General features: G+C 42.5%; 1 protein-coding gene across 9 annotated transcripts in view; it reads left to right on the forward strand.

Annotated features, from left to right (window-relative positions):
• Positions 1–18,678, forward strand: part of MBNL2 (muscleblind like splicing regulator 2) — a 139,102-nt gene that overhangs the window by 37,685 nt on the left and 82,739 nt on the right. Inside the window, exon 1 of one of the 9 annotated variants that reach the window (XM_069970682.1) lies at positions 9,173–9,384. The exons of the other annotated variants lie outside the window; for them this stretch is intronic. The gene's annotated coding sequence lies outside the window, so the exon portion shown is untranslated. Of the gene's footprint in view, positions 1–9,172; positions 9,385–18,678 lie in introns of those variants that run through there. 9 annotated transcript variants of the gene reach the window in all.

Here is an 18,678-nt window from a genome sequence, read left to right on the forward strand (position 1 = left end):
AGTGTATTGACTGAGTACATTCTTCTTTAGCAGATTCATATATATTATAATAAACTGTTAATTTACCAATTGCCTGGGTATATTTATTGGGTATTTTTGTTGACTTTATGACTTACCTGAACTGCACAGTTTTGTTATGTTTTGTTATATAGGTTATCCACATTTTAGGCTCAAGCAAGTGATAAAAAAGCCAAACACATACACTTAACCCTCCTTGCCCACTGCTACTGTTGGTATTAAAGAGCTCTGGTCCCTGCTCCGCAGCACTTCCAGGTTTCAGCATGTGACATTGAAGGCCCACCCAGCCAGTCAGTGGCTAAGGCATGAGGCCTCTGCAGCAACTGATTTGCTGGGTGGGCCTATAATGTCATGTCCTTAAATGCAGAAGTGTAAAGTTGCAGGCATCATATATTTTTAAAACGTATGTTTTTTTTTATACCACCTATTCCTACTTAATAAAAAAATCTCTGTCTGGTTAACCCTTTTTATCTCTCAGAGAGGTGACAAGGTACTTTTTGGTATTGAGCTCCAGAGAGTCCAATCCATGGGGCACAGCAATTCCTCTCCATTTCACAGGGCAGGACCAGAGATGAGCTATTTGCCAGCAATACTCACACCTTGCCTTCCTTCTCCTTAGGGCCCTATTCCACCGGACGATTATCGTTTGCATAATCTTTAACGATTAACGATCTCAAACGACTGCTATTGCGAAAGACCTGAAAACATTCACTCATTTCCATGGAACGATAATCGTTACTTATGATCGTAAATGCGATCGTTTTTTCTTCGCTATTTATTCGCAATTGCGTTCGTATCTATTGCAAACGACCGAACGATGTCTTATTCAATGCGAACGATTTGCGAACGTTTTGCGAACGACCATCGATAAAAATAGGTCCAGGTCTTATAAAGCGATCAACAATTTCTTGTTCGGTCATTAATCGTTAACTACATTATCGTTTAGATTCGAACGGTTTAACGATAATCAGAACAATAATCGTCCGGTGGAATAGGGCCCTCTGGCTAATTACAGGACAGCACCTACTCACAAAACCCTCCTCCTCTCAGCCATGCCATGACCTAGTGCTAGAGAAAGTGCACTGCTGAGACTTAACAGGCTGACACTGTGCTAAGGTATGACCTACCTAAAACAAGCAGTGGACTGCAGTTTGGAGAGAAGTGAGACCCCTAATAGCCAGGATTTAACTTTTTGGGTTAAGGAGTCATTTTTGGTAAATTGTGTCATATTAGAAATCAAGTGGAAGTTTTTTTTAAATGACAAATTAAGAAAACCGTTTACAGTACTCTGTGTTCAAACACTACGGTATTCGAAACCACATTTCCCCCTGAAGTTTTGTCCCGTACTGAACATTGTTCGGTATTCTACCAAAATCACGGGAGATAACTGTCAGCTGAACTATTGTTCAGCTGACATTTATTGAGGTGTTCGGGCATCAAGTTACAGGAGCAGGGATTACCATCATTATTACGCTCTAAACTGGTGTGCAGCAGCTAGAGAGTGGCTCTCCACCGGGCATTTCTGGTGACCTGGACCCGGCTCCTGCACAGTGATATCCTACCTCTCCAGGCTACTAGCCTGCTCAGCTGCATAGGAGATATGCCTGCCACCTGGGGATGGAGGACATCACTGTGTACAAAGATCGGGTCACCCCCAATACTGTGTATTGGGGGTGACATGAGCTCTGTGCACAGGTCCGTATGCAGCCGAACAGCCGCTTGTACAGGGAGGACATCACTGTGCGGAGATTGGGTCACCATAAATGCCCAGCAGAGAACCCCTCTCTGGCTACCACTTACCAGGAATCTCCACTTCTTTACAGTTAGTAGTGGTGCATCACGACTAAACTCTTTACACTCTTTGGGCAGGGCACTCAACACTTGACCCAAGGAGTGTAAAAACCAATTAAAGACATTTACATTGTTCCCTATGGGAACACACAGTTTGGTTCTCTAACTACTCAGTTCGGGAGCAGCCTTCCAGAACCAAATGTGTTCAAGGAGAGTAATTTTGTATTCTCAACTTTTAAAATGTACCTGAGGAATTTACTATTACCGTCTCGTCTGGCAGCACTTATTACCCGATCTTGGTATATACTGACCACATTCAGTTATATGATGTGTACAACAAGCTTAAAGGACTTTTAAATATTGTTCTGATAAAACAGCAAATACAGAATGGTTACTTATTGTAATGAACCCCAAATAGCTTCTTTTTTACCCTCTACTAAAGAAATTATTTAATATTGTATTGCCAAATAAAGGTTAGCCTGCTTCTATTTGGACCATGGTCTTCTTTATAAACATCAAATTAAAGCTACCCCTATTTGTTGTGTGACTAAGTATAGGCATGTTTTATAAAAAGAAAATTGAGCATGGGATAACTTTTATAGTTTTACATGTACAGCGATAATTTTATGTGGTTATTACATGTACCAGATCTTATTGCAGGCCTCTTTCTGCTGCTTTCTTTTACATTATAATATATAGATTTCTTACTTTGTTTGGGTCTGTGTATCTGTATTTTCAAGAGCTCCTCATATACCATGTTGATCCATTACTTGAAGTTTGCCTCAGAAAAGTCATTTCAGTGCAATCCAAGATGTAATGGTACTCATGTCAAATTCTGTCTTGTTAGTATTATAGCATTATTTCATGAAAATATGTTTTAATTGTTTTTTGAACTGCATGAAGAGGAAAGCACCATAACACCTCACTTTTATGGTAACAATACATACAGAAGTAGCAGATGATAAGAACATTGTTTTGTACAAAAGCAGTAAAAACATAAGTAAATGGTTAATTCTCCATGATGTGTGACAGGTTTCATAAAACTCAGAGTCTCTCTGCCCGTCAATCATTCCTGCACTGTGCGCTGAAAGGCCGAGAGCTGTGACTAGTCACTGTGGCTCCCCGCCCAGATAGCTTATTCCAACCCCTCTCCCGGCTTTGTACGCTGGAATAAAGCTACTTCTTCCCTGATGTAAAGCTACCACCACACACAGGGGTTGTATGCTCGGGGCTCGGGGCACGGCAGATCTATACTGTGCAGCTGGAAACCATATCAGCACAATATGCACTTGTATTTCCGTTTCAGTGATTTACTATAGAAACTGAAAAATGTAAAATCATGGCAGTGCCGTAACCACACATGGGGTATCGTGTCCTATGGACTTCGTTGACTTTAATGGGGTCTGTTAGTATCTGTCATGGTCTGATTTTACTGGTAAACACAGATCACCACGGTAGTTTTTTTTTTCGGATTTTGCTGGAATCTGCAGCAGAGAATCTTTACAGAGTTTTATATACAGCTGTATACATAGCCTAAATCATACTAGGATATAGTCCATTTACACAGAGCAATAAATTGCTCAATCGATCATTTAACAATTTTTGGGGAACAATTTTGTTTTTATGCTGATCAGCATTTAGACGAAGAGAGAAATCGTTTGAAAAATTGTTATTACAATTGTTATTACAATCGCTTAAGGCCATCTCACAGACTAGGGTGAATCTTTGAAAGACTGTTTAGACAAAGCGATCTGCGAACTTTAAAGACCACAAGATGGTCAAAACATGACTTATCTCTGTGCACTATATACATTAAATTGCTGTTTGGTCACCTACTCTGGATGATGCAGGACTTTTTCTGAACTAAAAGTAAATATTTTCTGTATTAGGGATTCTGGCAGTTCCAGTGTTCATCCCTTACTTATTTCATGGTCTATTGGATACCTCATTGAGTGCCACTCTGTACCACACATTCCAGAGACACACTCCACATTTATCATGAAGAATCATTGTTGGACTTTATGTAGCCCAATATTGATGGTCTGCCCCTCAAGATAAACCATACATTGGATAACCAAGGATTTGTTTTTCATTGTTGCATTCCAAAAGCCATTTTGTATATCAGGGCTTGTATTTGCAGAGTGAGGTGTATTTTTCAGTGACAACACTTTTGGGAACAGGTAGGAAATTCATGTACAGGAAGTCCAGCATGTCAACAAACAATGCTGGCAGCACGGACACCAGGACAGCATGGAGATATTTCATATTTTTATTTTGGCTTTGGTCACACGGCTTTGTTCTCAATCACTTTTCTTTTGGCCTCTACGTGGAGTGTATTTGTCCTACTGCATTATTGGCAGTATCATTAAATAAAGCCTCTGGGGAACTACCATGTCTCTGCTACAAGGTGCTGTGGGCTAATGTAAGATAAATGTCAACAGAGCACCTTAAAAAGGGGAGATGTATGATGTATTTACGTGATAGAATTGTTTGAGCCATCTGTAATGCTTTTACGCTACAACTACCTTCTTGTAAGATGTTTTCCAGATGAGACTCTTAGGCGATTCAATTCCTTTCAAAGACATTAGCACCTCTCAAAGTACATCCAAGAACATAGAGCCAGCTAGTATAGAGTTATCTAATATAACTAGAATTACATTTTACAGTGATGTCATGTTCTCCTGGACTCTCTGCTGACCGCTTGTATATTTAATAGATGTTCAGCAGGTGTTCTTCTATTGAAAAGAATGACACATTTCGAGTGACATGCTATACACACAGCAAATCTTGTTATTCACATTTGTGCCACTTGCGTTTTGTCCCTGAGCCATCTGTTTACACAAAAAGCACTAGTGGTGCAGAGGACCAAAACAGTCTGCGGCATGGGCTGACACTCTTTCTGTGCAGCTTTCTACAGAAATGGTGTTGCCAAGTTTACTATGTGAATTATGGAGAACCACAGTAAGTATTTACCTAAGGTAAATGCTGCGTATACCATGAAAGTATTTTTATTATTCCACAGTATTATTTTTTTTTTATTATTATTATTCCAATGCATCAGTAATGAAAATAAAGCAACTGAATCTTGAATAATGATTTCCTATTATTGCTACTGCAGACCTATATGTTTCCATGGAAACAGTCGACAAGCAAACATGCCACAGCCTGATCATGCACTTATACTCTCTTCCATCTCTCCATACCATTTTCTTTTAAAGGGGTACTCCAGCTAAAGGTAAAAAATAAACCTGCTGCAGAAGCATATATAATTGCTTATCTATCTATCCCAGTTATGAAACTACTGTACCAAAAATCCATTTTGGGGGGGGGTTCTTAGTTCTGTATTTTGTGTTTGTATTTGCTGGTTTAGCAGTTGCTCAGTACTACAGGTTCCAGAATGCATTGCTTTCCCTCAGCTGTTCATCAGAGTTTCCCATCCTGCACATTTCCTTGCCAAAGCTGTTGCAGAACATCTAAGCTGTGTTCACACATTGCAGTTTCATTGTGTTACTGAATTATTTGCAGTACTTTATCATTTAATTGTGGTCCCACCAACACAGCGCGCTGTATTCTCTACCTGTAACACCACACAGCATGCTGTATTCACTACCTGTAACACCACACAGCACGCTGTATTTTCTACCTGTAGCACCACACAGCATGCTGTATTCTCTTCCTGTAACAGCTATATTGGAATAAAGTAATGATCTTTTTTAATTTCATTTGTACCTTTTTTATTCTTCTCATTTCCACGAATGTATTATGATCAAGCATCTTTTATCTTTGAACTTGGGCCCCACAATAAGGACAATAATAGTGCATCATTTTTGTAAAGACAAAAGGTGAGCAAAATTAGTGAAGGAAGGAAGCAAAGAACTTCGTTCCTACTGGTTTTCTGCTCATCAGGCTGAAGGCATTGACGTGTGCGCTGCTCTGTGCCGCTCCTCCCCAGGTGCTAGGAAAAGTTGGATCCCATCCTGAGAAACTTCTTCCAGTTTCCCAGGACTGGATCCACCTTTTTCCCAGCACCCAGGAAGGAGTGTCACGGAGCAGACTTCAAAGCCCCACAGCCTGATCAGCGGAATACAGAAAGGAACGAAGCGCTTTGTTTCCTTCCTTCTTTAAATTTGCTCATCCCTAGTGAAGACGCTGCTGTGTTGCTATAGGGCTGCAACATGTGTGATCTTACTGCAGCTGTAATTTCACTGCAGACTTTTGCTCAGGAGAGAAGCTGGGGGTTAAAACAAGTTTTGTAGTCTTTCCATTTTCCATTTCATATCAGTGGTGAAAAGCAAGAAAAGCCACTGAAGTGAGGACTATTGGTAATAAGATTATATTAAAAAGTTATATGTCTTGGGGTGATGGTTTCATCCAAATGCAATTTTCTCATACTGGAGTTCCCCTTTAAGCGCTGATGTCATTAAGAAAATTAGGTCTTTACTGATGCATTGTGTTAAATAAAACATATTTCCAATGTACAAGCATTTATAAAAATGTCACTTGTTACAACTTTCAAAATCTAAATCAACATTAGATGTAAAATAAAGCAAGTTTGCAATTTACATTGATTATTTAAAACAAAGCTATACTTACGAGAAATCCAGGTCTAGTCTCCTGAAGGCAGATTTTTAGTCTTGTACTGGTTGAAAAAAAGAGACTAAACACAGAAAGTCACAGTCATTTGAGCGCTCGCAGTCATGTTGATGGCAGTCATGTTGCTTGCAGTGAATTGATGGTGGCATTGAGCCGTGACTCTCTGTACTTGCCAAGACTTCATATGTTTAGTCTCTTTTTTTCAACCAGCACAAGACTAAAAAGCTGCCTTCAGGGGACTGGACCTGGATACAAGTAAGCACTGCTTTTCTAAAGCAGTTTTACAGCATGATTACAAAAATATATATATAGAGAGAAAGAGAGAATGTAAATTGCAAACATTCTTTATTTCACATTTACTGTTAACACACGTTTGTTCACCTTTACATACAATATAGGTGTGCGGTACACATCTGATTATACCGTGAATTCAGTGATTGATGGAAAGCCATATGACTACACAGGGTTTTTGTTTTTGGTGTTTGTTACCTTGAAAACCTATGGGCTTGTATGGGAGCTGTAGACACAATATAATTGGACCATATGCAAAGACAGTAGGAAAAGTTGCTTCTCTACATTTTGGGAGCATAAGAATGATTAATACCTGGTTTTGAAGGTGAATATAGCTTTTAAGTCCAGTAGAACTGCAGGAGGTCTGTAATATGTCTGGTAAAATGGAACATATGACCCAAGTATGCTATAAGTCTGTGCTGTCTAAAGAAGATCGCACAACATAAAATAATTTTAAAAAGGCAGACTGGATGGAATTGCAGTGTTTTTCTGCCATCTCTACTCTGTGTTTTGGAAGAAGGGGATCAGTGGCTTGGCATTAGAGTCCCCTTAATAAAAGTATACAGAGGGAACAGCCAGGGACATTTTGCACATACTCTTAAGTGGCTCCTTCTTGCTACTCAACCAGTTAAATGAGCTCCCAGTGTTGTAGGGCAGCACACAGCAGAAAATAAGCCACTGTCACCAGTACTTAAAACAGAGACTTCTTACATTAACACTGTTTTCCATTGGGAATCGTTCCTCATGTGCCTGGTGTGACTGATAATGTTGTATTGTGTATTATATTACTACTTTTCTTTTGGTAATTTTTTATTACTGTAGGTTTAAACATACAGTAGATCTAATTTTCTGGGATTTAAAAATTTAAAACCTAAAAATTAACTTTTTTAAATATTTTTACCTAACAAATTATGACTCAAGCATCCCCTTCTGTTGTTTCTGCATGTATTGGGACAACATGTCAGGTGTCTGTGACAGCCAGTTGCTGACTACAGCTGTGACATCATCACCTATATTGCTAAGCATATACAGCGGCTGCTATCACTCTAGTGAGGAGAGGGGGGAGGAGGATGGGATGTGCACTTATGAGACCTATGAATACTCCAAACATATTCTTTCCAAAGAGAAATCAGATAAACAGAACTATTTTTTTAATCATTAGAAGCCTCTGGACTTGGAGGGATAATATGCGGCTCTGGTAAACGTTTTAAGGGCTTCAGAACAAATTTCCACCTTTCATTGAGAAATGGTCTCACCCGAGCAATGTGTTATCATCATGCCGTTATCATCATCAGTGTTTCCTTTGCATGTTGCATCTTCACAGGGGACTTATCCAATGTGAATGAATAACCCTATCAGGGTATATGGTCAGAGATTGTTCTCATAATACAACCCCTTCAACACTCCTATATAATATTGACACAAACATTAGCATTTAGAGGGTACTACCAGAGCAAACAAGCAGTCTTGTGTTAGTTGTCAAATTGTCAATTGCATCATGTGTTTTCCCAGTACATAAAGGTCTCCTAAGTTTTGTAACAGTAAATAGAAGAATACGCTACTGTGTTTTTGACCTGGCTCTTAAGCAATACCACAGCTTCACTGCTTTATTAAACCCTTATGTAACATGTTTGCTCTGTTTCCTTTTCTGTAGCAGATATTGCTACATTTATCAGCAGTGTTGATACCACATTCACACTTTCTCAGGTAGGAATAGTATATGTTTGCAGATTGCAGTTATCTCTAGTACAGGGCTGCCACTTTCCTACCCCATAGGGACCTGAGGTTACAGCATAGCATAGAGGTCAGCATTACTAAACATCATTTTTGACTATAAGATATATTTAACAATATAATAATGGAACTAGCTTGACATATATATATATATATATATATATATATATATATATATTTATTATGGTACAGTGTTTTTTTTTTTATTTGACATAGCAGTGATAAAGTGGCTGGAAATGTCTCAGGGAATTGCAGCAGTGTATAGAGGCAGCAGGGGTTAATGCAGGAAATGTATCATGGGGAATGAAGCACATAGACTGCATTGTCACTGCAGCAGGAATGGTGAAATGTTGGTGATGTTGGTGCAGAAAGCACTCCTGTTTACTCAGCAGGACAGGGAAGCTTTTCACTGCAGCTGTTGCTGAGTTACAGTGCCTATCACCTTCAAGCAGCGCAGAGGTTTCTGGGAGTTGTATTTCAGCAGCAGCAGCTGGACTGCTGAAGGTTTCCTACCCCTGCAGTAGAGTGATGCAGATGCCCTTATCAGATTCTAGTGAGGGTGACGCTGAGATTCTGGAAAGGAAATTCCATTTTCATCAGTATGGATGCACTGTTGTTTTTGCACACTAGTTCTGCTGTATTGCAGTGTCAATCAGGATCCTTAAGCCAGTGCAGAGAAACCAGGGATGAGGAACTTGCCTCTCATTGGTTCCTGCAGACTGGGAGGGATAGAAAGGAAGGGCTGCAGATTTCCACCGACACTGTACAAGCCATCTCTCTCTGCTTCATCATCTGATGGGAAACCCCTGGAAGGGCAAAGAATCTGTGAGGGTGCCAACAACCCAGGGACAAGCCAGTGTCTGCTGCCCATAATCCCTTAGTGTAGTGAGAACGATGCTGCTGGATATCAGAGAGGGGCGGATGACCAGTGTAGAGGAATAACAAGTGCTCTGGAAGGTAAGAGGATTTCTTAGTGCCCCTCAATGTAATAAGAGTTTGCTGCAGTCTGCTGCATACTGTATATTGCATGCACAAGTCAGGAGCAGGAAATGAGCAAAAGCTTCAGGAACTGTGGCTAGCACATCAATTGATATTACATGTCATGCTGCAGATTTGTGCATACTTGGTGGGCTTGGACAGCTCTAGAAAAGATCTTACGCTAAATGCATATGCTTATTATCACTCTGGCTCTGATGAAAGTGTAAATGGATGGATAATCTAGTTTGCCTGTATTGATTTTGAGTATTTGGAGTCTATAGGTTGTAGGTGTATATTGAATTTGCTATGATAATAACGCCTACTTCATTTATGCCGTGTTCATGCAATATTAATGAGAACACACAGCCAGCAGAATAAATTAATGGCATCAGATTTTTTTCCTTTCCCAGAAAAGACATGTTTATTGCTTTTAGCTCGTTTTCAACTTTGTGACCTTTTTCAGCTTTGAAGGGAGATAGGAAATTTTTGTTTGAAATTGCTATGTCTGCTGCAAAGGGCATATTAAAAGCAGTAGTCGAGTAGTGCCCTCCCTGTAGCAATGCCAGGCAGGCTAGGCCTCAAGTGCAGCCATGACTGCTTCTGGACAGATCAGAAACCTCCACTTAGTAAGAAGGCAAGGCTCAAAGTTTAAAGCATGTTCAGATGCAGTTTATGAAGACAGATAATCATGCCCATGTATGTCCTGTATCTGTGAGTGTAAATAAATGTGTGTGTGTGTGTATATATATATATATATATATATATATATATATATAGTCTCCTCCATTCAAACTGCAGTCCTGAAGAGCCACTTTATAGTAGTGGGAGCAGTCGACTGCAGCACCTCTGCAGTGTCTATGTATAATTGGTATGTCTGCAATTTAGGGAAAAAGAATGCAGTGCCATAAACTGCTTTCACCATGTACTGTAGACCAAAGAACCAATAGACTGCAGAATATTAATGACAATGCTACTTCTATGGGTCTTTATTTCTTGTGCACATTGTAATTAATTGGCTTTTCTTATATTTCTCATAGTATAGTTAATTTAAAATAAAAAGTTTAGCTATATACAATATTTATACATGTTCCTCTTTGTCAGTAAGAGCCGTAACTACAACTTCGCTTGTGTTTTTCTTTTCAGTACTTACATGTGGCTTATAAAACAGTATTGAAAAAATATATATATTTTTGACATACTTTTTAGGGTGCTGTTTAATGCCTTGTGCAAGTGTTTACTTTCGGGTCCTAGTAACTGACATACATAGGGCCTTATACTATAGATGTGTGGTATAGTCACTGGTGATGTTAAGTCTTTTCTCTATCACTCAAGGAGGCACAGAAACAACTGAAGCTAGTTATGATGTTATATTTCCTAAGTGGCATGGTTGTAGGTGACTGTATTAAACCAGGGGTTTTAGCTTCTAGACTCACAAAAATAAGCTGATTAACAAGGGGTCTCCATTTAGAAAAGGGGTTGTCAACTTCATGTTCAGGGGTTTGACCCTTTATGATGGGCTTTCAGTTAAGATCACTCTACGACTGGTGTATAATGCATATGTTCAATTTTAGTGAACATAAACCTATATCGAAAGAACTGCATGAATAATAGTTATCTAGTTGTTTATTTGTTGTTTATATATATATATATTGGACTTGTGTTTGATTACAGTGTTTACGTAGTCATTGTCATTTCAACAAACTTTGCATAAATCAATAGTGCAAGAAAATTTGGGAAACTTTGTAAGTTATTTTATCATAGAAATATTTATCTTCTACTCCTCAGGCTTGTCTCCTGATCTCCTCCCTCCTTCCAAAGGTGAAGATGGTGATCAGATTAGATGCTTCCCATAGACATCTTTAAAGAGGGGGCGGGGGAAGAGAGAGTGGCTGGAGAGAGTGGTAGCTCTCCATGTCATCCCAGTGCTGGGGTCATAGCTTACACCGCTCATGTATGATATATACTTACACATATATCTACCTAAGATAAAAAGAAAGTATATAATACAAAGGAAAGACTATAAGGACCAAGTGGTCATTTTAGATGTAGGTCCCACCAGATTTACTAAGAGACAGGACTTTAAAAAGTGTCCTCCATAGATGATATGATTGCACATTACAAGCCACTGAGCTGGACACCTACACCTTCCAAGATGAGCGACAATCAGCTCTGAAAGTGTCCTTTACCCTTATTTTTAGCCAACACCACATTGACCATGAGCCAACAGTTCAATAATATGTTACAACTTTTGAGAAAAAGCTGCACCTTTTTTGCATTCTCATTGGCTGGCATCCGCTACAGCAGCAATCGCTCTACAGCCTGGGTAGTGAGGGATGCAACAGGTGGAACTGAGCTACTGAGTATGTGTGACCCCCGGAGCACTGGACACTGGACACACCAGGTAGACGTTCTGAGAGAGTCATAAAACAAAAAGGTTACAGCAGTATCTAGACATTTATTTTTTTTTTTGGTAAATTTTGGGACCATTTATTGTTCATTGTTTTCAAGGGCCGAATTGGTTTGCTTTTCATGTGTTACCGTGCATACAAGAGCTGTCTGAGTGTAGGATGGTGCTTGGCTAGGATTAGTATGTGACTCATTCTGACAGGAGTTATACCTCGATTTTTATCCACCACATTATTATTTCTTACGTTTATTTGATGCTTTACTAGCAGCATTTATTTTATGATTGATGTAATAAATATAGCATGTAAGTAACAGGAGCCACATGCAGACATTGACAGCTCATACATCCTGTGAATTGGAGGTCACAGGGGTCGCATCCTTGAGGCCTTAATAAGTATATAGACACACATATTCAACGTACTCAGACTTATGTACTAGGTAGCATTTCGCACCATTCCAGATCTGCTTCTTTAGTAGTGAAGTAATCGTCTTATTTCAATCTGCTGGAGCTCGTGTATGTTTGCCGTGTTAGGCTAGGTTCAGACTATGTAAGTGTGCGGCTGTATTTGCGGCTGTAATTGTGCGGCAGTATTTTTGGTGGTTAATGCGTACGCTGGAAAGTATACGATATACGGCTGCACAGTGCACACTATGTATGAATCTACGGCCCTATCGTAAACGGACCCGTAAAAAATGAACAAGACCATTGTTTGCGGCTGGAAATGCGGCCGAGGATTGACAGGCGGTCCGTACGGAGTACTTAAAAAATAGCCGGCAATGATACCGAATGCCGATGCCTCTAATAGTTAATATATTAAATTAATAAAACACATTTTCTTTGTAATAAAGTCCCTTTCGTTGTTCAATAATTTAATTCTAACGAATCCATCATTGTGCAATTAAATATACTGTTAAAATAAATATATATATATAAATAAATGTATATTTATATATATATTTATTTTTTGACAGTATATTTAATTGCACAATAATTGATTCGTTAGAATTAAATTATTGAACAACGAAACTTATTTTATTTCAACGAAAATGTGTTTTATTAATTAAATATTAATTAGTACAGGAAGCTCCATAAGCCGTTAATTCATATTGCCAGCAATAGAGCTTTCTGTACTAATCATCACTTTACTTTAATTAAAACATCAAATGTTTCTTCTAATTATGTTATCAGAATTTAATAATAGCATTATTAGAAGAAACATTTAGAATTATATGTGCGCTCAGCTGATTGGCTGATCGGCTGAGTGCACATATAAAGAGCCAGTCCGCAGCACAGTCACTTCATTGTGCTGCAGACCAGCGAAGAGGACACATCGGGGTGAGTATAGAGCTCTCCCCACCCCCTCCCCAGCACTGCACCCCTCCCAGCAAGGAAGGGGGGTCACTTAACCCCTTCCTTGCTGGGATGGGTGCAGTCTGACATCAGTCTGGCCCCCAAGGGGTTAAGGGGGATACAATACATCCTCCCTTAACCCCTTGGGGGCCAGACTGTAAGCAGCGATCTGTAAAGATGCTGCATACTGTAAGGAGCACAACACCGCTAACAATGATGGGTGTTGTGCTCCTGTTTGTGTGTTTTTTGTGTGTTTCTCCCTTTTTGTTTTACAGATATCGGTATCCTGGGGATTACGTCGGATTCCGTGGACTATGTCGATGACCAGCGGTTGTTTGTTTTTTTTTTTTTTTTTTTTTTTTTTCTCATTCAAATATTTATTAAAGATTTTTCATAATAAAAAGTACAAACAGTAGAGTAGAAAAGCACGGTCAGAACACAAAATTCCAAGATAAGAATAACAGGCACATCGGATACTTGGTGAGTATGCATCTGGAAAAGTGAAAACATATTAAGGCGCAGGCATCTGCAACGGCATGTGTTAGTGACAAGTGCAATAAGCCGTTAGGCAACCAGTAGACAGATTATGTGCTTATCAGTAATCAATCAGAAACCAGTATGCGGCTAAATAAAGAAAAGGAAGAACTCAATAAACCAAACTCAGACAGACAAGAGAGGGAGACATGGGGGAAGACAGGGAGGGGGGAGGAAGGGAAAACCAATGAAAGTGCTAAGAGAATAGTTACTCACGTGCAATCCATACCCGGGTGGTGAATGATGAGCGGGAGTAAAGAGCCCGGACGCCCCGGAACCACGCCACCCACGGGTGGAGCTCACTAGGAGGGGGGGTGGGGGGGGAGAGGGGAAGGAATGGGAGCGGGCCACTGATCATGGCTGTGTTAGGCTGACTGTTCTGTATCGGGGTGAGGCTACGAAGTCCATCCAGGCATACCAGGTGGATGTGTAAGTTGAGATCGCCTTCGGTGTGAGCGAGAGGAGGTCCTCCATATGTTGAGTATGGGTGATCTCCTTAAACCATTCTTCCAGAGACGGGACGTCTGCTGAACGCCAGTGTCTGGGAATTACGGTCTTTGCTGCCTGTAGCAAGTGGCGAGCGAGGGAGCGTTTGTATTTCTGTTGAGCCATGGGAAACATAAACAGCAAAACGGACTCCGGGGTGTTGGGGATGACAACACCCGTGATCTCGGAAATAAGGGATAAAACCGCCCTCCAAAATGTTTGAAGGTTGGGGCACCCCCACCATATATGTACCATGGTCCCCTGTGCACCGCTGCATCTCCAACACACGTCCGGAACCGAGGGAAACCAGCTATGCAAGAGCACAGGGACCCTATACCATCTGGACAAAATTTTATAGCATGTCTCCTGCGCTTTCGTAGCAATAGACGTCTTGTGTGTGAGGAAGAAGCAGCGGGACCATTGTTCCACGGTAAATTGCTTTCCAATCTCTCTTTCCCATTTCCCACAGAAAGGGGGGAGCTCCTCAGATCTGGCAGAGAGTAGCATCCCATATATAGTGGAGATGGCGTGTGTCGGAGGGGAGGAGGCCTGACATAGGCGTTCAAAGTCCGTCAGGGGACGGGAGAGATGTTTGCCCCTAGCGACAGTAGAGTGGAAGTGGGCGAGTTGCATGTAAGCGAACGGTGCTCTTGCGACTGGGGTATCAGCGGGAAGGATGGCAGATAGGGGTTTAAGAGCGCCCTTGTCTAATACCTGGGCAAATCTCAAAGGATTACGCTTGGAGAATCCCAGGAAGAGAGCAGAGGAGGCTCCAGGGGGAAACTCCGGGTGATCTGTTATCGGCAGTAAAGGGCCCAGGGGGTCAATTAGGGGAGGAGTGGACCTACTCGTCCGGAGGGATGCAAGCGTGTGCCGGGTGGCGAAGGACATAGTGTCGGTATCAGAGAGTGTAGGGGACCACGTCCATGGGAGCGCGGCTAAAGATTTAGAGGCAAGCGCTTGGGCCAGGCGGACCCACAATTTTGAGCTTTCATTGTGAATCATGTCTAGAATTCTGGCATGGACACACGCCAAATAATATAAACGGCAGTCCGGGAGGCCCGCCCCCCCTCCAAGTTTGGGTCTTGCAAGAGTCAGCCTACTGAGACGAGGGTGCCGGGAGGCCCAGACAAAAGCCCCAAAACATCTTTGAATTTGGTGGAAAAATGAGGAAGGGATAGATATCGGGATGGTTTGCAGTAGGTACAAGAGCCGGGGCAGCAGATTCATTTTGATTATGCTGACTCTGCCAAACCAGGAGAATTCGGGGCGATCCCAGTGTTCCAGGTCTTTGCGAAACTGAGAGAGAAGAGGGCTGAAGTTGGCTGAGAAAAGGGAAGAGAGGTCAGGGGGGAGTTTAATACCCAGGTATGTGATTCCCGCTGGAGGCCAAAGGAAAGGGAAGGACGTTTGCAGAGATAAAACTAGTGGAGGGGCTAAAGAGACATTGAGGGCTTCTGATTTGGCTAGGTTTAATTTGAAGTTGGACCATGCGCCAAAGTCCGACCATCGGGTCATCAAAGAGGGTAGGGAGATGAGGGGGTCGGTGACGTAGACCAGGAGGTCATCAGCGAAAGCCGAACATTTATACTCTGTACTACCCACAGTAATACCATGGATGTTCGGGTCCGCTCGGATGGAGGCCAACAGGTATTCCATCACCAGGGCGTAGAGAAGGGGGGACAGGGGGCAGCCTTGGCGGGTGCCATTGTGTATAGTGAATGGGTCTGAGAGCAGTCCATTGACTTTTAGTTGGGCCGTCGGGGCACGGTAGAGGGCCATTATTTTAGAGGAAAACACTGTGCCCAAGCCAACATCACGGAGGGTTTGTGCCAGGGAGGACCAGGAAATTCTATCGAAGGCCTTTTCGGCATCTAAGGATAAAACCATTAGAGGGATCTTTTGTGAGCGAGCGTAATGCGCGATGTCTATGGTCTTGATGGTATTATCCCTGGCTTCCCTCCCCGGCACAAACCCGACCTGGTCCGAGTGAATTAAGGTTGGTAATAGGGTGTTGAGGCGATTGGCCAGGATTTTAGAGTAGATCTTTAGATCGACGTTTAGGAGGGAAATAGGACGGTAGCTGCTGCATAGTTGGGGGTCTTTGCCAGGCTTGGGGATAACTACAATGTGGGCCAATGTGGAGTGCATGGGAAAGGGAGTGTCAGGAGATATAGAGTTAAATGCAGGTAGAAGAAGCGGGGCTAGGTGGGACTGGAAGTCTTTGTAAAATGCGGCCGTAAAGCCGTCTGGGCCTGGGCTCTTGGCACCCGGTAAGTCCTGGATAACCGCGGCCAGTTCAATTTCGGAGAATGGCTCCTCTAGCGAGGCAATGGTTTCCGCCGTGAGGGTAGGAAACGGTGAGCGAGGGGGAGCAGAGGAAGATGGCGGTGGGAGGTGATATAATTGCGAATAGTACGAGCGAAATTGATCTACTATGTCACGAGTGGTGCGAGCAATGGAGTTAGTTCCAGTTTTAATGGAGGGTATGTGGGAATGGGCCATACGCGCTCTCAGTGACCTGGCTAACATCCGGCCACTCTTGTTGCCATATTCATAGAAGCGACTTCTGCACACCTGAAGTGCCCTCCCCCATGAGGCCTCGAGCAAGCGCTTGACTTCAAGCCTAGCTGCCTGCAGTTCCCTGAGAATTGGCACAGAGAGTGCCCGTTTATGAGCCAGCTCAAGCCGAGAAACTGTCTGGAGCGCTCGGGAAAGTTTGAGCGCTTTGTCCTTTTTCAGCTGCGCCCCCTTTTTTATGAGCACTCCACGGAGGACACATTTAAGCGCCTCCCACTTAATGTAAGGGGCAGTGTGGTCCTCGGCGTGGTCTTGGAGGAAATCCGATATAGACTTCTTAAGGTCTGAAACGCAAGCTACATCAGTGAGAAGCGATTCGTTTAGCCTCCAAGACCAGGCCGATCTGGTTAGGTTGGGTAGTTGCAGGGAGCAAAGAACCGGGGCGTGGTCCGACCAGAGGATGTTACCTATTGTAGAGGAGGTCAACCAGGACAGGGCACTGTGTTGGACCAGGACATAGTCCAGGCGACTGTATGTGTCATGCGGGGCTGAGTAGAAACTGTAGTCGCGATCCGTGGGGTGCAAAGTCCGCCATGCATCGCACAGCTGGAGTTGCTGAAACGCTCTTTTGACCCTCTTGATAGAGGAGTAGGAGAGTCCGGACCGGCCTGTGGAGTTGTCCAAGGTGGGGTCCAGGGTCATGTTCAGATCCCCGCATAACACAACAGTCCCCCGGATCAGGGGCAGTGCCAGATGTTTTTTTTTTTTTAATAAAATGGTCAATGAGGGGTGTGGGGGTGTTTTTATTTGAATAAAAAAGTTTTTTAACTTGTGTCTTGTCTTTATTTCTTTACTTTATAGACTTAGTAGTGGAAGCCGTCTAATAGACGGAATCCATTACTAAGTCGGGGCCTAGTGTTAGCCGGTATAAAATGGCTAACACTAACCCCCTATTATTACCCCAGTACCCAATGCCACCAGGGGTACTGGGAAGAGCCGGGTGCCAGTGGTCCCGGAGCGTCAAAATTGGCGCTCCTGGACCAGGCGGCAGCAGGCTGGTAAGATTTAGGCTGGGGAGGGCCTAAACCAATGGCTCTTCCGACCCTGGTGTTACCAGGCTGCTGTCGTTTGATTTTTAACCCGGCTGGTTATAAAAATAGGGGGGACCCTATGCGGTTTTTCTTAATTATTTATTTATTTTAAAAAAACCTGCATAGGGTCCCCCCTATTTTTATAACCAGCCGGGTTAAAAACCAAACGACAGCAGCCTGGTAACACCAGGGTGGGAAGAGCCATTGGTTTAGGCCCTCCCCAGCCTAAATCTTACCAGCCTGCTGCCGCCCGGTCCGGGAGCACCAATTTTGACGCTCCCGGGACCACTGGCACCCGGCTCTTTCCAGTACCCCTGGTGGCATTGGGTACTGGGGTAATATTAGGGGGTTAGTGTTAGCCATTTTATACCGGCTAACACTAGGCCCCGACTTAGTAATGGATTCCGTCTATTAGACGGCTTCCACTACTAAGTCTATAAAGTAAAGAAATAAAGACAAGACAAAAATTAAAAAATTTTTTTATTCAAATAAAAACACCCCCACACCCCTCATTGACCATTTTATTAAAAAAAAAAAAAAAAAAAAAAAAAAACAACAAACAACCGCTGGTCATCGACGTAGTCCACGGAATCCGACGTAATCCCCAGGATACCGATATCTGAAAAACAAAAAGGGAGAAACACACAAAAAACACACAAACAGGAGCACAACACCCATCATTGTTAGCGGTGTTGTGCTCCTTACAGTATGCAGCATCTTTACAGATCGCTGCTTACAGTCTGGCCCCCAAGGGGTTAAGGGAGGATGTATTGTATCCCCCTTAACCCCTTGGGGGCCAGACTGATGTCAGACTGCACCCATCCCAGCAAGGAAGGGGTTAAGTGACCCCCCTTCCTTGCTGGGAGGGGTGCAGTGCTGGGGAGG

The sequence above is a fragment of the Dendropsophus ebraccatus genome, chromosome 5 (assembly GCF_027789765.1).
Source record: "Dendropsophus ebraccatus isolate aDenEbr1 chromosome 5, aDenEbr1.pat, whole genome shotgun sequence".
In the NCBI taxonomy this organism is placed as follows: domain Eukaryota; kingdom Metazoa; phylum Chordata; class Amphibia; order Anura; family Hylidae; genus Dendropsophus; species Dendropsophus ebraccatus.